Source organism: Perognathus longimembris, chromosome 21 (assembly GCF_023159225.1).
Source record: "Perognathus longimembris pacificus isolate PPM17 chromosome 21, ASM2315922v1, whole genome shotgun sequence".
NCBI lineage: Eukaryota > Metazoa > Chordata > Mammalia > Rodentia > Heteromyidae > Perognathus > Perognathus longimembris.
Window position 1 is genome coordinate 23,471,912 of NC_063181.1, and position 20,651 is coordinate 23,492,562.

The window sequence follows — 20,651 nt, forward strand, 5'->3', positions numbered from 1 at the left end:
TAGTTACTTGGTTATTAGTGGAGAGGATATCTGAGTATTATAATTTATTTATTTATTTATTTTTGTGGCCATTCCTGGGTCTTGAACTTGGGGCCTGGGCACTGTCCTTGAGCTTCTTTTTGCTCAAGGCTAGTGTTCTACCACTTGAGCCACAGCATCACTTTTGGCGTTTTCTGTTTATATGGTACTGAAGAATCGAACCCAGGGCTTCATGCTAGGTAAGCACTCTACCACTAAGCCACATTTCCAGCCCTGTGTATTTTAGTTTTGACAGGTAAAAATGGTTTAAGAATTGTTCTTTTATCTGATTAGGAATTAGTCTAAGAAAGTGGAATGTTTTATGCAGTGAGCATCATTTAAACTCAAAATATCTTCTTTCAATGAGAACTATTTTTGAATGTCATTGGCAAAATATTATCTGGGACCACATCTTCTCATGCCTTTTTTGCTGTGGCCTATCTCTGGATTTTATGTTTTTATGTGGTTGAAAAAAAATCAAGAGAGGGCTGGGAATATGGCCTAGTGGTAAAGTGCTCGTCTCATATACATGAAGCCCTGGGTTCGATTCCTCAGCACCACATATATAGAAAAAGCCGGAAGTGGCACTGTGGCTCAAGTGGCAGAGTGCTAGCCTTGAGCAAAAAGAAGCCAGGGAAAGTGCTCAGGCCCTGATTTCAAGCCCCAGGACCAGCAAAAAAAACAACCAAACAGAAAATCAAGAGAAACATAATATTTTTGTGACATGTGAAAAAAGATTCAAAATTTAGTATCCATATTAAAATAAATAAGCCATGATTATTCATTTGCACATTGCCTGTTTCATACTTTTAAGGTCAGACTTGAATAGAGAGAGTATGTGGCCCATAAAGACTAAACTATTTGCTTCTTTTTTAAAGAAAAACTTTGCTCATCCCTTATAAAGAGTAAGAATTCATACAACTTATAGAAAATTGATTACATTGAGTCTTTATGATAAATCATAATTAATTATTTGGCTTGATTTTAGGTAGTATACTGGTCTGTTACCTGATGTGTGTGTTAGCCTTTTCCTGGGGCTGAACTCAGGGTCTGGGCACTGTTCCTGAGCTGCTTTTGCTCAACGCTATCACTCTAGCACTTGAGCCACAGAGTCTGTTTTCAGCTTTTTCTGTTTATGTGGTACTGGGGAATTGAACTCAGGACTTCATGCATGCCAGGTAAGCACTCTCCCACTAAGCTACATTCCCAGCCCTTAGCCTTCTTTTTGACTGATATTTCCTGCCTAATTTAAACTTGTTTTTTTTTTTAATTTAGTATCTTTATAAGTAATCGTCAGTTGAACTATTAAAATTGATAATCATGATAATATCTTAGTTATTTGCCGAGGGCCCTTGATAGAAGCATGGTGGATAGGCTAACTTGTCATATTTATCACAGCAGTTTTGCTTTAGGTAATAACATAAAATTTACTGTCTTAACGACTTTAAGCATGTAGTATAGTGTAATAGTATTAATTATATACACATGGAAAGATCTCTAGAACTTTTATTTAAAAAAATTTTTTTTGGAATCCTTATGGGGGTAGATGTGTTTCAGTATTCTTACAGAGAATGAACAGTTGTGCCATGTGTTCTTAAGGATATGTATGTGTAGACTTTGGTCAGTGCAGTTACTTGCCATGAGGTAGGCCCCGGTTTGCTTCCCAGCCAATCCTGGGGCTTGAACTCAGGACCTGGGCAATGTCCCTAAGCTTTTTTACGCTCAAAGCTAGCTCTCCTATGAAGAGTAGCTAGCCTGGAAGAAAGTTTGTGAGACTCTTATCTCCAATAAACTACTCAGAAAAAGCTGGAAGTGGAGTGGTGGCGCAGGTGGTAGAGTGCTAGTCTTAAGCATAGAAAGGCCCAGGGACAGAGCCCAGGCCCTGTGTTCAAACCCCAGGACTGTCAAAAAAAAAAAAAAAAAGAAAGGAAAGAAAGAAGGAAAAAAAAAAGCTAGCGCTCTTCCACTGGAGTCACAGCTCCAGTTCTGGCTTTTTTTTGGGTGGTGGTTAATTGGAGATAAGAATGTCACAGACTTTTGTGCTTGGACTGGCTTTGAACTGCGATTCTCAGGTCTCCGCCTCCTGAGTAGCTAGCTAGCATTACAGGCATGGACTAGAACTTTTTTTTTTTGTGCCAGTTCTGGGCTTGGACTCAGGGCCTGAGCACTGTCCCTGGCTTCTTTTTGCTCAAGGCTAGCACTCGGCCACTTGAGCCACAGCACCACTTCTGGCCATTTTCTATATATGTGGTGCTGGGGAATCGAACCCAGGGCTTCACATATAGGAGGCGAGCACTCTTGCCTCTAGGCCATATTTGCAGCCCAATGGGCTAGAACTTTTTATCTTGAAGAATGAACTGTATCAAGGAATAAGAATTCCTCCCCTCTTGAAACTTTTATTTTACTTTGAATTGCAATGCGTATGACTTTTAGATACTTCATAAAGTGAAATTATATAGTTATCTTTTTGTGATTGACATATTTCACTTAAATTATGCCTTCAACATTCATCTATGTTGTAGTATATGGCAGGATCTATATCCTATAGTCTCCCTAACTCCTTTATTTACTTATTTATTTTTGCTGGCACTGGTGCTTAAACTCAGGGTCTTTTGTTTTCATTCTGCTTTTTTGCTTATAACTAGAGCTTTATCATTCGAGCTGTGCCTTCACTTGCAGCTAATTTTGCTGGTTAATTGCGGGTAAGAGTCTGTTGGATTTGTCTGGGCTAGATGTGAACTTCAATTATAACATCTTAGCCTTCTGAGTAGCTAGGATTACAAATATGAGTCCCACCAGTGCCTGGTTTCTTCCCTCCCCTTTCAAAAGGGAATGATAATCCATTTTGTGGGTGCCACATTTTGGTTAGGCTGTTTTTACTTATTTACTCTATTCAAGAGAGCAGCACAGGCTGGGAATGTGGCTTAGTGTACGGTACAGTGCTTGCACAGCATGCATGAAGCCCTGGGTTTGATTCCTCAGCATCACATAAACAGAAAAGCCGGAAGAGGCTGTGTGGCTCAAGTGGTAGAGTGCTAGCCTTGAGCAAAAAGAAGCCAGGGACAGTGCTCAGGCCCTGAGTTCAAGCCCCAAGAATGGCAAAAAGAAAAGAAAAGAGCAGCAATGAACATAGATATACAAATGTCTCTTCTAGATCTTGCTTTTAGGTCATGAGAATATCTAGATTGGGCTGGCTGGATTGTATATGGCAAATTTGTATTTCATTTTTTGAGGAACCTCCTTACTGTTTTCCATAGTGGCTGTAGTGTTGTATATTCTCTTGTTCTTTTCCTTTTTACTGTACCTATAGTTTTGTTTTTTGTTTTTTTGTTTTGCCAGTCCTGGGGCTTGAACTCTGAGCACTGACCCTGGCTTCTTTTTGCTCAAGGCTAGCACTCTACCACTTGAGCCACAGCACCACTTCTGGCTTTTTCTATATATGTGGTGCTGAGGAATAGAACCCAGGGTTTCATGTATATAAGGCAAGCACTCCACCACTAGGCCATATTCCCAGCCCTGCAGTGGTTTTCTTGCTCTCACTTTATATTTAATGCATTTGTGTTTTTTCCTTTTTTTCCTGTCTCATTGAAGTTACCTAATTGCTCAGTTTGGGGGTATTTTTTCTGCTTCTTTCTTTTTCTTTTTTTCTGGCAGCCCTGAGGCTTGAACTCTGGGCCTGGGTGCTGTCCTTAAGCTTCTTTGGCTTAAGGCTTGAGTCACAGGCCACTTCCGGCCTTTTCTTAGTAGCTTGTTGGCTATGAGCGTTTCATAGACTTTCCTGACCTGGCAGGCTTCAAACCACAATCCTCAAATCTCAGCCTCCTGAGTAGCTAGGATTACAGGTGTGAGAAATCAGTGCTTAGTAGGACATTTTTTTCTTGGCTTTGTTGGTAGTAACTGCTGTTTTTCAGTTAGTGTTTTGTTGTGATTTGCTTTTTTGAAATTATTTATTAGCATTAGCATTTGAAGCTACAAATATTCTTTTCATCACTGATGAGTACTTTAGTTATATCAGAGTTTCTGGTCTGTTATGATTTATTTTGTTGTGATTACACATCAGTTTTCAGTTTTGATTTTTTTCTTTATTCAGAATTTAAAATCCTTTGTACCTCAGACTTCTTAAATGCATAGTCATTGACACATGTCCCCCCCCCCCCCCCAATGGAATGGGTAACCAAAGAAATAGCCCCAAGTATAAGAATTGTTCCCAGAGCTGCACTCTTACCCAGGTGCTGGGAGATGACCTGGGGCTATTGGGACTGCTTTTGATGTTGTGGGTCCTTTGCTGGCTAAGGCTGGTCTGGAGTTCATTGCTCCTTCCAGTCTTCATTTTCATGATGACTCAGGGCTAGAAGTTTTTAATGAGACAAGAGGTATCTCCTAGATGAAGATGTAGGGGCATGCTCAGTTTTCACAAGTTCAATTTTCCCGTGAATTGTGGCACAAGTGCTCCATAAAGTCTGCTTTCAGGTGATGTGTTCACATTATCTGACAAACATGTCCAGCAATATATGTGATCCTTGGCCACTGTTCTATAATTGTTCGGTTCACTACAATGTTGCTGTTGTAGCCATTATTAACTGTAAGTGCTATTTTCATAGTTACTGTAATATTTTAAGTGTACTTATTATTGCTATAATTTTGTGAAAAATGAAAGACTTCTTTTCTTTCTTTTTTTTTGTGCTGGTTACTTTTGCTTTGACTCAGGGCCTGGATACCTTTAGTTTTTCATTCAAGACTAAATGTAAGAGTGTCACAGACTTTCCTTCTTAGGCCAGCTTCAAACTGAGATCAGATCCCCAGATCTTAGTGTCCTAAGTAGTTAGGCTTATAAGAATGAGCCACTCGTGCCTGGTTAATGTTACATTCTTTAAAAAAAAATTCTATTTTAGTGAAAAATGTGAGGAAGCTTATATGATTGAAACCAATTAATTATATATGTATTTAGTTGTGAAAGATAATGAAAAAATCAAAGAAACTTGGTTTGCGCTTACTAGACAAGCACTTCACTACTTGAGTCATGCCCCTGTCTCTTTTTTCTTTGGCTATTTTTTGACAAGTGCTGCAATGATTAGGGCATTGCCAGGCTCATTTCACATTGGACTACTTCTTTGAGAGTGATACCACATTTCTGTAGTCAGTGGTTAGTTGTTCTCAATGTCTGTGGAACAGGAACTTCAAGTCCTCCACTCTCCCCACTAGAATTCTGTCCCTCTTTCTCATAATCCATGTCACGTGAGTATAAGATAAACCATCTCTTTTTCCAGATTTCTTTTAGTTTTAGATCTGTTTATGTCACCTGTCTGTCTTTCACAATGCAGATCTTTCAGAAGAGTACAGGTCGGTTGTTTTATAGCATATATTTCAATTTGGGTTTGTCCTAGACTACCTAAAGATTGGATCTTAGGTTATATAACCTGGCTAGAGTACTACATAAGGTATATTGTGTCCTTTTTTGTGGTGTCTCAGGAGTTAGGTCATACCATGTGCTCTCCCTAGATGATACTACATTTTCTCCACTGTACGGTTACTGTTTCTTCTTCTTCTTTTTTTTTTTTTGCCAGTCCTGGGCCTTGGTCTCAGGGCCTGAGCACTGTTCCTGGCTTCTCTTTGCTCAAGGCTAGCACTCTGCCACTTGAGCCACAGCGCCACTTCTGGCCATTTTCTATATATGTGGTGCTGGGGAATTGAACCCAGGGCTTCATGTATATGAGGCGAACACTCTTGCCACTAGGCCATATCCCCAGCCCTCATTTTGTTTTTAATGTTGTAACAGGTAACCTATGGGAAAACATTTTGAGGGCAGATAAAAATCCAATTCTTGGCACATTTGACAAGTTAGTTTACCAAGTGAATTGATGAATGGATGGATAAATGTTTATCTGAACTAGATATATTAATATTTGAGGAACCTGTTGTCTAAGTTGAAGATTACCTAGTAGCCATATATGGAATGACTAAAGACTTTGAATTTTAACTTGGGCTCAGTATAGGTGAAGATTGTGACCTGACTTCTGAAAATGCAAGGTGATCTTACATGATCAAGAGATTCAATTCTGCTCTTTCCTGCAACCCTGCACCTGGAATGGCACATTCAATTTTGGGGATACCTTTTACCCAGAACTCATTCAGAGCTAAGGTCTTAGGAGATGGTAACCAAACTGGAAATTCTGGTGAAATAGCTGGTGAAAAAGTGAATGCTCACTTTATCTCAAGGTATATGTGTGGCTGCCTTCTAACTAGGTGTGTTTCATCTTACTCTGAAAGTAGAAAAATAAATTTATAATTATTCTGGGATGATGAGTATAAAATAGGACTGTCCTGGAAAATGGACACATCTGCTTAAAATATTCTTCAAATATTTGCAAGTTTGTCATGTGAACAAAATAGATTTCATATGTGGGAGAGATGGGCTGGGAATATGGCCTAGTGGTAAAAGTGCTCGCCTCGTATACATAAAGCCCTGGGTTCAATTCCTCAGCCCCACATATATAGAAAAAAGCTGGAAGTGGCGCTGTGGCTCAAGAGGTAGAGCAAAAAGAAGCCTGGGACAGTGCTCAGGCCCTGATTCCATGCCCCAGGACTGGCAACAAAAACAAAACAAATAAACCAAAATCATATGTGGGAGAGAGAGGAGCAAAGTACACAAATAGGAAGATGTACGCTTTTTGCCTTATGATGAACCACAAGCTTAATTCTTACAGTTGTTGAGGAATGGAACACCTTCAAAGTGATGTGTTTCTCATGACTGCAGTGCCAAGAATTTGTTCAGCCACCCTTTCTAAGGCTTGATAAGAATCACATTAGGTGAATCGATATGTACCAATCCATCAAGATGTTTGTGTACTTATTCTTTCCAAATACTACGCAGATGCCAGTTTTCTCATTAGGTTTAGCTTACCTGTTCATATACTCCTGGCCTTTGACCAAAGAAGGTTAGAATTCAAGTCTCTGATGACTTTTATGAAAGGCCTCTCTCCAGTCATTTGATCTCTTGCACCAGCTGCAAGATCTGTCCATTCTGTATTATGTATGAACTTCTCCTTTCATTCAGCAGAGTCCCAGGCTGGTGTTTTTGTTTTTGTCTTTTTTAAACCTGTCCCTGGCCTTGAAGAGCATCTGCTCTTGTCTGGAGACTTTTTGGTATGTGCTATTGCACATCCTACTGCTATTCCCTTGTTTGCTGTAAGGTAAAAAAATATCCTTCAGGGCTGGGAATGTGGCTTAGTGGTACAGTGTTTGCCTAGCATGCATGCAGCCCTGGGTTAGATTCCTCAGCACCACATAAACAGAAAAAGCTGGAAGTGGTGCTGTGGCTCAGGAGGTAGAGTGCTAGCCTTGAGCAAAAAGAAGCCAAAGACCATGCTCAGGCCCTGAGTCCAAGCCCCATTATTATTATCATTAGGTCGATCATGGGGCTTAAACTCAGGGCCGGGGCCCTGTCTCTGAGCTCTTTTGCTTAAGGCTAGCACTCTACCAGTTTGAGCCATAGCACCAACACTTGTTTTCTAGTGGTTATTGGAAGTAAGAGTGCCATGGAATTTCCTGCCCAAGCTGACTGAACCCTGATCCTCAGATCTCAGCCTCATGTGTAGCTAAGATTATAGACATGAGCCACCAGCACCCAGCTTATTTTTAATTTTTGTTTTTATTTTATTTCAGCTTAGCAAAAAGTGTTTTGTTTTCAGTGCAGAACGATCTGTTAAACTAAAGGGGTGTGGACTTTGTTCTGTTCAACACTTGTAGCAGGTGCTGTGGTCATTCCACAGAGTACTTAAGATGTACTTGATTCTTCGGTACCTTCTTTCTAGCAACTCTAAGAGACTATTTTAATTTCATAAGGAAGTTTAAAAAGGTTAAGTAATCTGCGTGAAGTAACCCAGCTAGTATGGGTCGAAGCTGGATGTGAGTCCATGTATTTATTCATTCAGCTAATGTCTGAGTGCCGCATTATGCAATGCACATTGTGTGAGTTCCTGTCTTCTTTTCCAGATCCTCACAAGTCACCCCCCTTTCCCTTTTTCACATTCTAGTCACATAGGCATTTTCCTGTACTTCTCTGGTGCCAAATAAGACAGACTCATCTACTATCCTCATAGTCTCGCTGGTAAGCAGACATAGAACAGTAGTTTAGGCATCATAAGTTTTCTGAAGAAGGCACAGTGACAGGAGTTAGGGAGGCTTTCCTGGGGAACCAAGGATATACCATTTAAATAGAGACCTGAGGATAATGGGAGTTAGCCAGAGAGGGTTGGATGGGACCATTTTGTGGGCAGAGGGAAGAGCCTTTGCAAAAGTATCTTTAGTAGGGAGAAACTGAATGCCTTGGGAGTTTCGAAAGAATCTTAGTTTGGTGGGGAGGAGAGAAGAGAATAAGGAAGGGAGAGGGACAGAGAGGAGAGGGGAAGAGAGGTGGTTTGATGGAAAGTTGAAAACTTTGGAGTTAGGTCAAGGTCTGTAGAGTAATATGTAGCTTTGCTTACTTTTGCTTTTTTGAATAGGTGGAACAGTGACGTAATTTGATATACAAAAGATGTTAAAAGGTATAGTACTATTCTCTTCCCTTTTTTTCATTTGTTTGGTCAGAAGACATCAGTAATTCCATTTCTCATGTCCTTTCATAGATGGTCTGTGTGTATAGGCTGAAACTATATATACATATATATATATATAAATCTTTAAAAAGTCAAATACAAAATATTATGCATACAGACTGTCCTACTTGCCTTACTTTTTCATTTAACACATTTTATTTCATTTCATGAAAGTATATAGCTATTTGATTCCATGTATGTATATACATATATATATATATAAACCAGTTTATATAAGAAGTGGATATTAACAGTACAGCGATGAACTATAAGCAACCTGAGCATGTGTGGATTTCTTCAGTGGTGGTCTTTGTGGAACCACAAATCTGCCTATACCAAGGGTCTACTATATTTTTATCTATTTATTTAGATATCCTTTGATTTCTTTCATCATTTTTTGGAGTCTTCATAGTTTGATTTCTGTGCAAGTTTAGTTAGATTTATATTAAATATCCTTTGTGTGTATGTCTGCCAGTACTGGAACTTGAACTCAGAGCCTGGGCTCTGTCCCTTCATTTTCTTCTTCATGGCTGATGCTCTACCTCTTGAGCCACATCTTTACTTCTGGCATTTTACTAATTAATTGGAGATAAGAATTTCACAGACTTTTTTGCTCAGGCTGGCTTTGAACCACAGTCCTCAGAACTCAGTCTCCTGAGTAGCTAGGGTTACAGGTGTGAGATGCTAGTACCTGGTGTATTTCATTTTTTCAAGGTGTTCTAATAGTATTATTGTAATTTTCATCTTGAATTCTATAGTGTTAACACTGTACACACAGGAAAAAAGTCTAATTGTGAAATGCATGTAGTGATTTTCTCCCAAAGACTGTAGTAACTTTACAATAAAAAAACAACAGACACTACCTCAGCCAAACTGCCAGTCAGTAAGAAGTAGCACCTGTGGTAAGGGTGGCAGGTGACAGATTAAGGGGTCAATGATATGTCATTAGACTAGTTTAAAGTGTACCATATGTTGAACATGTGTCTTCAGTTTCATTTGTATACTCAGTGCACCTAGAGAAAGTGCTCCCTAACCCCTGAGACATGCTGTAAATAACAGGATCTGACCAGATGGCCCATGTCTCTGCCATCAATAGAGTCTATTTTCCTGACGTTGAGGTACAGTAAGATAGATCTCATAAAGGGGCATTTTTAAGTAGCTACCTAAGTTACTCTTTACTTATAACTTCTACTGGAGCAGGAAAATGACAAGAAGCAAAAATTTCTATATGTCACTAAGAACCTTCCCAAAATATGCCACAATTCAGTAAGGGCTTTCAAAAGAAAGAAAAAAAAAAAGCAGCTTATTTGTCAAATAAATACAACATTTTGGCTCCAAAACATTTTGGGTGCCACACAATGATTACACAAAGTAACTTGAAAGGAGGAAACTCCATTTCTTGGCAACGATTACACATACCTCTGTTAAAGCTATTCGAAAAGCAGAACCTGTATTTCCACCACAGGCTCCTCTTGATACAGATAACGAACTTCAATTAGAGCCTGCAGTAAGGGAGAAAAGTCCCAACTGTAGAAAAGCAAATGTAGATTAAATACCCCCTCTGCATGCCAGAGGACCTGGGGAATTTCTACCAGTCAGGATGATAAATAGTAAGTCTGTTCCTACTAAGAAATAAAGGGAACAGTCTCTCTTGTTCTCTCTCTCTCTCTCTCTCTCTTGTTCTCTCTCTCTCTCTCTCTCTCTCTCTCTCTCTCTCTCTCTCTCTCTCTCTCTCTCTCTCTCTCTCTCTCTCTCTCTCTCTCTCTCTCTCTCTCTCTCTCTCTGCCGTGGGGCTTGAACTCAGGGCCTGGACACTGTCACTGAGCTTCTTTTGCTCAAGGCTAATGGTCTACCACTTGAGCCACAGCTCCATTTCCAGCTTTTTTTGAGGAGGGTTAGCTTATTGGAGTTTAGAGTCTCAGAGACTTTTCTGCCTGGGCTGGTTTCCAACTACAATCTTCGGATCTCAGCCTCCTGAGTAGGTAGGATTACAGGCATGAGCCACTAGGGCCCACGTTGTTCTATTTTTACAAATGAAATCCCAATCTGATTTTAGTCACTTCCAAAGAAAAACCAGGACTTCAGTCTTGGTTAATGAAAATTAGGCCAGGCCATCGAACCTTTGAACAACTCTAGACAACATCCACATTCAGTATTCTCAACATTTAATCTGAGAACTATCTCTCTACACTTACCTAGCACACTCTGCGTGGGAAAAGTCAGGCTGGTTCAGGTATAACCATGAACCATAGCATTCATTCTTTGGGGGGGGGGGATTTGATTAATCCTGATGAATTCATACTGTTGTGCAACCATCCCTATGCATAGGATATAGAACATCTCCATCACCTTCCAAATTTTCCTGAGTATGCCTAGGTAGTAACAATTGCACCATCTACCTTGGCAATCAGAGAACAGACACCTCTGGCTCTCCAATCTTGTAATTTTCCTTCTCAAGAGTATCATATAAGTTGAATCACAAATTAAGTAGTTACTTTTGAATCTGCCACCTTTCATTTATCTACCAGACACATTAATGGCAAGAAGAAAGATGCTGCTGTTTTCTATAAGGTGAAATTGGTTTTCAGAATCTTCAAAAACTGGGACTAGGAATGTGGCCCACTGGTAGAGTGCTTGCCTAGCATGCATGAAGCTCTGGGTTCAACTCCTCAGCACCACATAATCAGAAAAAGCTGATAGAGCTGATAGAGTGGTAGAGCCACTTGAGCAAAAAGAAGCCAGGAACAGTGCTCGGGCCTTGCAAAAAAAAAAAAAAAGTTGAAAAGCTTAAGATAGTATAATCATCTACATCCTTCAGAAACTACAACAGGTACGCACACACGTTTTATATAGCTATACCTACATATACACATTCTATACAGCTATACATACATATTCATATGCATATATACTGTTAAAATATTTTAAAAGACTGAGGCATAAAAGGTTGAGAAACACTAATAAAGCATTATGCATTTGAGACTTACCCATGTTGTTGCACATATTAATAGTTTGTTCCTTTTTATTTAACTAGTATTTAGGTATGAACGTTGATCTTTAGATCATCCTGAGTAGCTAGAATGATAGGCATGAGCCACCAGGGCCCAGCAAGGACAGCTCTACTTCCTCTTCTTCCTTCTGCTTCTGCTTTGCCCCCTCCTCCTTCCTGCTACTCCCCTTTGGTCATGGGGCTTAAACTCAGGGCCTGAGTGCTGTTCCTGAGCTCTTTTGCTCAAGGCTAGCAATCTACTACTTTGAGCCAAAGCACCACTTCTAGTTTTCTGGAATTAGTCGGAGATAAGAGTCTCATGGACTTTCCTGCTTGGGCTGGCTTTGAACCATAATCCTCAGAGCTCAGTTCTGAGTATCTAGGATTACAGGCATGAGCCACCAGCACCAGACTTTGTGTGTGTGTGCCTGAACCGTGACTTGAACTCAGGGCCAGTGCACTCTCCCTTTGCTTTTTCTCTCAAGGCTGTCACTCTTGTAGTTCACTACTTGAACTACAACTGTACTTAAGACATTTTTGCTGGTTAATTGAAGATAAGAATCTCACCGACTTTTCTGCCTGGGCTGGCTTCGAACTGTAGTCCACAGATCTTAGCCTCCTGAGTAGCTAGTGTTATAGGCATGAGCAACTGTGCCTGACTCAAGAAACAGCAAATCTTAATATAGCCATATTCATCTATCTTCTCCCTTTTGATTATTCATTTTGTCTTTTTGTTCAAGAACCATGTGTCCTTCATCTTTCCAATAGAGCTTTAGAGCATGTCTTTCACATGTGGGTATTCAAGTCACTAGGACTTAGTGTTTGAGTTTGGCATGTGGGACATAACCACATTTATTATTCTTTTTTTTTTTTTTTTTTTTGGCCAGTCCTGGGCCTTGGACTCAGGGCCTGAGCACTGTCCCTGGCTTCCTTTTGCTCAAGGCTAGCACTCTGCCACTTGAGCCACAGCACCACTTCTGGCCATTTTCTGTATATGTGGTGCTGGGGAATCGAACCGAGGGCTTCATGTATACGAGGCAAGCGCTCTTGCCACTAGGCCATATCCCCAACCCCACATTTATTATTCTTATCTAAGACAAAACTCTTTAACCTCATGAGCAGCAGCGATAGCACTTTCAACACCTATTTCTGTATCAGGTGTCCATGTGTGCTGGTTCTAGTTTTTGTGTTGACACTCAGTTGCTTAAATCTAGTTTATTTAGCCTTTTACCTGTCACATTTTCTTAAGTATTTTCAGTTTTATAAGCCAATTTGGTATTCAGTAGAGAATGTCTCCTAGATTATTTATATGAAGACAGTGATACCATTTATGTATAATCACACTTTTGTCCTTCCTTACTTATCCTTAATCTTTTTATTTCTTTTTCCTGCTGTACAGCCTTAGCTTAGATTTGGAATACAGTGTTGAATTGAAGTAGTGATAATGGGCATCTTTGTTTTGCTCTGAGTCTCACAAGGGAGTGCTTTCATCCTGAATAGGTATCTGGTACTTACTTCACCTGGTCGAGGAAGTTCCCTTTTGGCTGTGAGGGTGATCTGGCTTTGTGATACCTGTCACCTTGCTGATTGCCAGGCTGATTTGGGTCTTCTGACACTGCTTTCCATGTGCACTCCGTGGAAGGGGGGACCTTCTCCAACAGGAGGACTATTCTTAGCTGTGCTCCTTGCCTAGGACCACCAACCTGCTCTCAGGGAAGTTGTCTTCTGTTCTTTGTATGCTAGGAGATGTTTTTGTTTATTTATCTATTTTTAAATAAATGGTTATTGAATTTTATTAGAAGATTTTCTTTTTCTTTGGAGATTTTATTTATTTTTGTTTTGTTTTTTGCCAGTCTTGGGGCTTGAACTCAGGGCCTGAATACTGTCCTTGGTTTCTTTTTGCTCAAGGCTAGCACTCTACCACTTGACCACAGTGCCACTTCCGGCTGTTTTTTTTTTTTTTATAGTTTTTGTTTTTTTTTCTTCCAGAGCTGAGGACTGAACTTGCGGCCTTGCGCTCGCCAGGCAGGTGCTCTTCCCCTGAGCTAAATCCCCAGCCCCCACTTCGGCTTTTTCTATGTATGTGGTGCTGAGGAACAAACCCAGCGCTTCATGTATATGAGGCGAGCACTTTACCACTAGGCCATATTCCCAGCCCAGAGATTTTATTTTTTGTACAAAAGGTACACATCACCTATAGGAATGAACATTACAGTGTGACACTAGTCTGGCATTCCTGGGGTGAACCTGAATTTGATCATGCATCATCACCATAATATTAATTATCCTTGCCAGGTTTTGGTTCATGAATACTTCATACTCATTTTCCAAATTTAAAATTCCAGTCATGTAAGTCTTCCTGTTTCAGCAGTATTTGATGTTTTTGTTTTTTTTCCAAGTGACTAATGATCAGTGTAAAGTGCTACACTTTGTGAAGATGTAGCCCTGTCTCGGAGATGTTAAAATGTTTTCAAATGTACATCTTGCTGCAATCAAGAGTCTTGCTGTTTTGTGCTTTATATCTATATTCTTGAATGAGCAAGACCTATCAATTTTGCTTCCTCATTCTTTTACACTGTGATCAAGTGAAGAATATGCACACTTTTTCTGTAATCTTGAATTGTTGGTATAGTGTCAACTTTCTTTGGCTGAACAAGCCTATAAAATGATACAGACATGTTAACTACTCATATTTTCTTTTAAATGTTATGTAATTATCTAGCTTTTCTATTTTTGCATTCTGTTCTTTGTAGTTTCACTTTTTTAAGGAATGTATTACACCTATTTGTTGAAATTTATTATGATTAATTGTTAATTATGATTTATTATGATTAATGATTCATAAAAATGTGTATATGTTTAATATGTGTAGTATCTGTAGTAAGGCTCTTTCTCATTTCTGCTATTGACTTTTTATAATTCCATCCATTCTCTCCCACTCCTTTCCTCCCCTCCCCCCACCTGAGGCTTGAACTCAGGGCCTGGGTTCTGTCCCTGAACCTTTCTGTACTCAAGACTAGCTCTCTACCTCTTTTTTTTTTTTTTTTTTTCAAATTTTTATTATCAAACTGATGTACAGAGAGAGCTCTCTACCTCTTGAACCTCAGGGCCACTTCTGGTTTTTTCTGGGTAGTTTATTAGAGATAAGAGTCTCACAGACTTTCTTGCCTAGGCTGGCTTTGAACTGCGATCCTCAGATCTCAGCCTCTTGAGTAGCTAGGATTATAGATGTAAGCCACCAGCGCTGGGCTTATAGTTCTGTTCTTATCAATTTGTGTTAGAAATTATCAGTACGTTCATCCTTTTGGAGAACTAAGGTTTTAAAATAGTATTTACTTTTTTTCCTCTTTCTTCTCTCTTCTTCTTTCTTTCTTTCTTTCTTTCTTTCTTTCTTTCTTTCTTTCTTTCTTTCTTTCTTTCTTTCTTTCTTTCTTTCTTCCTTTCTTCCTTTCTTTCTTTCTTTTTCTGCCAGTCCTGGGGCTTGAACTCCAGGCCTGAGCATTGTCCCTGGCCTCCTTTTGTTCTAGGCTAGTACTCTACCACTTGAGCCACACTGCCACTTCCGGCTTTTTCTGTTTATGTGGTGCTTGAGGAACCAAACCCAGGGCTTCACACACGCTAGGCAAACACTCTACCGCCAAACCACATTCCCAGCACCAATTTTTTTTACTTTTTAAAGCAACATTTAGTTGTAGTAAACAGGAGAGTTGGGCTTAAAGTGGTTGGAAATGGTCTATGGTTTTCTGTCATGTGTCAGCGGGTGCTTTGGGACGGAGTATTCCTAACAGCTGGAAAGATGAGTTCATAGAGAATGATATCTAACATGTTCTTTCTTCCTGGCATTCTCATCCAGCTTACAGTGGATGTGGGAATTGGGAGGTGGCAGCAGACTCTCTGTAGTTGGGGTTCATATCAGTCCATGCAGGAGTTTAACTGATTTAGTCGCTAGGAGATTTGGGAGGAGCTAGCTTCAATGTTGTCTTAGACTTTAGGATCAGAGTTGTGACTCTTCTTGTCCTTTCTTTAGTCAGTCTTCACTTGAGAGGCAGAAACTAGAAGTTAGAAATCTAGCCATTATTCCCAGTTGGGTGGGGTAAACAGGATGAGGACAGTCACTTCCCTTGGTGATCTCAGCTAGCTGCAGGTTTAAAGTCCTTCTCTTTCTCAGAACTTTCTAATTTACATTGCTGGGTACCAGTGTCCAAACTCTAATGGCCTACCTTGAGGTCTGGTAAGCCCCTTATCCATACCATATCCACAACTGAACTCCTGATTTATCTCCTACAGTCAGTCTTCTCTTTTTCATCTCAGTAAATGTCAGCATCATCTCACTCGTAGGTCAAGTTCAAAACTTTCAAGAGTCATTCTTCTTTTTTTCCTGATTCTCTTGGCCAAAGACCCTGAGTGATGACAAAGAACAAAGCCCCATGTAGACAGGTAATGGGCATAGTAAGGTGAGAAATAAGCTTGGTTGTTTTAAATCACTGATATTTTAAAGATGCTTTTTACCATGTAGTAACCTAAGCTGTCCTGATTCCTTTACCAAATATTTTTTTATCCTACTAACTACTGGTAGGCTTAGCTACTGTAGCTTATCAGAGCAAGGTCATGCCTTCATGGTGTATTTATGGTAGTAGATGACACACAGTGACAGGTAAGCAAAGAAATACTCTATACAGTGTTTATCCTGTTGGGGGGAAATGTACAGAAAGGTCACATCAAGACTGCAGTCTTGGTGGGGTAGGGCAGAATGCTGATTTAGAAAAGTCTAGGCAAGAATGGGCCTGAGGCAGGGAGATACCTGAAGTGGGATGTAGTACTAAATACAAAGTCCTCCTAGTTGGAATATTCTTGGCAAGTCCTGTAGGATGATCCTCCAGGTTCTCTGATCATATTGCCTGGAAATGCACAATAAACACTCAGTATGGGTATTTCTCAAGTGAATATGATCCAGACTTAGCTCCCATAAACACATTTTTTTCCTGCCTCAATTGTACTTTATCATTTAGGAGCTAAGTATCAGCTAGATAAACCCTGTCCTATACTTTTAGAAAGGAGGTAACTATTACATTTTCTGATCTCATTTCTCAGTTACTTCCCATGAATGGAGTAAGTATGGACCTGAGTTTTCACCAGAGTCGCTAATGCATAGGGACATGGAACTCAAGAGTCTCTGTTTGTGCATGTATATGCACTTGTACATAGGTCTTCCCATAGAGGGAACCATCTTGAATGTCTGTTTTGTTCTAAAGCATCATGCTACTTTTGTCTTCCTTTAAGTCATGTATTTGTGTCTGTTTTAATATTGAAGTAATATTTTCAATGGTGGTTTAGGGAGCCCTGCCACGTCTGTTTTGTGGATTTGAATCCCTTGCCCCTGGGCACACTCCTCAGGCTGCATCAGTATGAGAGGCCATTGGAAGGGAGCCATGTGGTGTATACTCTGGCTTTCATTCAGCAGCAGGCTAATGTTACCCAAGGGTATCAGGCTGTGGGCTGGGTGGTTTTGCTGTTCAGTATCCTGTAAAGCAAACCACAGAAATATTCAACTTCCTTCCATAAATTACATATAAAATAAAAAACAAGAAAATATGATTTTGGTCCCAGGATAAACAACAGAAAGAGAAGAACCCAATTTCTTCTTAGGATGAACAGAGAAATTCATCCTATCGCTATCAGATAAAATTTCCAGATGGTTAGGGGCCAGTGGTTTAGGCCAGTAATCTTAGGTACTCAGGAGGCTGAAATCTAAAGGTTGTGGTTCAAAGCCAGTTGGGGGCAGGAACACCTGAGAGACTCTTATCATCTCCAATAAACCACCAAAAAGCTGGAAGTGGGGCTGTGGCTTAAGTAGCATGCTAGCCTTGAACGAAATGGTCAAGGGCAGTGCACACAACACACACATACACACAAACACACAAAGTATAGCAACAAAATAATTTCTTCAAATCACATTTTTATTTGGCTTTAGATTTTGCAGTGTGACAAATTTGAAGGCGAATTTTCCTCTTTAAATTATATTTCATTGAGTTATTATTCAAATTAATTTGGCACTTCCTGATCTTTATGAGCAGTGGGTGTGGATACCTAGAATCGCCTTTGGGGTCTAAAGGGAGCTACGGCTTACCAACATGTTCACCAGGAACCGCCACACCAAGGGTGGTATGGGGTTCTCGGGTCACTGCACTCTTGGTCACTGCACTGTTGACTTGCATCCGGTCTTGGCTGGCTGCAGCCTCAGAATCCTTCTCCACAACCTTTTCAGGAAGTTGTTACTAATTGATTAGAGTTGCCTAGAGATGGGACGTAGTTGGTAACTTCATCCTGATGAGTATAGATGAACCTTGTTTGAGTAATTGGGAATCAGTTACAAAGTACTGAACTCATTATTATCATTCTTTTAGCTTTGTGTATTTTAATGATATACAAACCTTGGGAAGAATTATTCCACTTTATTTCTAGAATATTCAAAGAGACCTTTCTAGTTTTCACTAAAATTCACATATGATATGTCTTTTGAGTGAAGTGTTGCTCATCTATTGTTGGATATTCTTTGGATGAACTCTTTGTTAACAGAAAGGCTGAACTATAATAGGTATGAAATTAATATAATAGACACAGAGAAATAAAGAAGGAAATCCTGGTGGACATTTCTGTAGCACCTTCTCTAAGTGTTTGTGTTTAGAAACTTGTTCAACTGCCAACAGTTGGAGTCACTTGTACATCTTGAGAATTAATCCTGAATAATTTTTTCCCGTTTGAATGACCTAGTATCTGAAAAGTAACCCAGTAAGCTTCTTTTTTTTTTTTTTTTGCCAGTCCTGGTCCTTGAACTCGGGTCCTGAGCACTGTCCCTGGCTTCCTTTTGTTCAAGACTAGCACTCTGCCACTTGAGCCACAGCGCCACTTCTGGCCATTTTCTATATATGCGGTGCTGGGGAATGGAACCCAGGGCTTCATGTATATGAGGCAATCTCTTTTGCCACTAGGCCATATTCCCAGCCCCCAGTAAGCTTCTTTTACATAGAAGGTGAATTGATCTAATTAATTGTTGAGGTATTTCAATAGTCTGAGTGGGGGAGCTTTTCTTTTGGTATTAGTCTATATATAGAAAGGAGGTAGCTGCAGAGATAATGTGCAGTGTAACCATTTGACTGGAAAATAAAAAATATAATTGCTTGCTGTGAAACCTTATTGGTGTATTTAGTGTTCTGTTTTGACATTTCAGTTGCAAAGTGAAAGAAGTTACAAATTTAGAAAGTATTTTGCTAAGAGATTAATGCTAAGATGTACTGAGGTGAAGAAAATTGGCATTAATTCTGAATCTTAGAGCATTGCTAAATTATTCTTTTGAAGGTTAAAATTAATAGCTGAAAGTAGTAATTAAATCCATGGCTGCCAGGACTAATTGTAGAGAGAAAATGTATGATCCCAGATGTCATTACTCATTCATGATATGTCCTACTAATAAGAGGTCCTAGTTTCAGTTGTTTTCATCCTAATTGTTTATAACAGGACATGATTTGTTTAATGAAGCTCATTGTACATGGAATGTTATTTGTTGTAAATACACATGGCATTGTAATTAGAAGATAATATCCAAACAAACATTATTATTTTTAACTATTGGAAAAAGTGCTGCTCAGTGACATGTAGAACATTCACAAAGCCACTGGGCTTTTATGTCTAAGTACTAGCAAGGTTTGGTGTGGTTTTGGTGATGAAATCTGCCACAAATCAAACTGAAGGAAGTATGACAATAAGAGAGATACTGTTGCTCATGAATATTGGTTTTGTAGATGGACAGAAAGGCTAATCAATTCAAGGACCATATCCGAGGCTGAGAAGTAGCATGTTGTAGTGGTTGAGGCCTTGGCTTTAATCTTGGCACTATTATGACTGTAGCTCTATGGCACAGAGTTGTAATGGGAGTAAGTGTATATTATTTGTAAAACATTTAGAATCACAATTGCCTCATTGTGAGTAAATATGAGAGGCTCTTAAAAAGAAAATTCTTGGCAGTATTTACCTTCAGTCTGTTTAGAAATATTGGTAAGCATTTTTTCTTTTATCATTATTGAAGAAAGGATAGGCTAGCAGAACTAAGAAGAATTTTAAAGTAACCATTTGCATTACTGGTATTTAAAAACAATGTTTGTATTTTATCTTCTAATTATGATTTATGTGCATACATATTTTATACAGTAGAAATTAGGATATATATATAGACAGATAGATACACAAACTATATATGTATACATAGCATTCACTGGGCAACTGAATTATGATTGGTCTACCCTGCTTTCTAGGAAGTGGGTTGGGTACAGTGGTCTCAATCATGGCCATGTGAGTGACAGCTAGGCAGTCTTCCTTAAAAAGAGAGTAGGGCCAGGGCTGGGTATATGGTCTAGTGGCAAGAGTGCTTGCCTCGTATACATGAAGCCCTGGGTTCGATTCCTCAGCACTACATATATAGAAAAGGCCAGAAGTGGCGCTGTGGCTCAAGTGGCAGAGTGCTAGCCTTGAGCAAAAAGAAGCCAGGGACAGTGCTCCAGCCCAAAGTCCAAGCCCCAGTACTGGCAAAAAAAAAGAAAAAAAAAAGAGTAGGGCTGGGTGCTGGTTAGTCACGCCTTTAATCCTAGCCACACAGGAGGCTTGAGGTCTGAGAATTGCAGTTCAAAGCTAGCCCAAGCAGGAAAGTCCATGAGATGCTTATCTGAAATTAACCACCCAAAAGCCAAAGATCTCAAAGTGGAGATCTGAATGACATGGTAGGACAAGAAGAATGTCTAGTCATCTAGTTTGAGTTGTGTGACTTTTGACACGTTTTCTAGACTAATTTTTCTATGGGTAAAACAGGTGTTATATTGATACTCTCACCTTAGCCTCTTAATTCATCTAGCCTCTTAAATCCATTTTGCCCTTGACCATTTCAATTTTTTTAAGTTTCGATTTTTGACACAGTGGTTACTCTGTTTTTAATTGTTTGAATTAGAGTTAGTAAAAAGTGCATGTTCATTCAAGATGACCGTAAAGCATTTTAATTAAAA

General features: G+C 39.6%; 1 protein-coding gene and 1 long non-coding RNA gene across 3 annotated transcripts in view; one reads left to right on the forward strand and one right to left on the reverse strand.

Annotated features, from left to right (window-relative positions):
• The window catches only part of Wwc2 (WW and C2 domain containing 2), a 167,925-nt gene that overhangs the window by 22,463 nt on the left and 124,811 nt on the right, over window positions 1-20,651 (forward strand). The gene's annotated exons all lie outside the window — the stretch shown is intronic.
• On the reverse strand, window positions 15,347-18,397 carry LOC125339494. Its single transcript, XR_007208547.1, has 2 exons — window positions 17,973-18,397; window positions 15,347-15,882 (listed from the first exon to the last, which is right to left on the reverse strand). It is a non-coding gene; the product is annotated as an uncharacterized LOC125339494 (long non-coding RNA).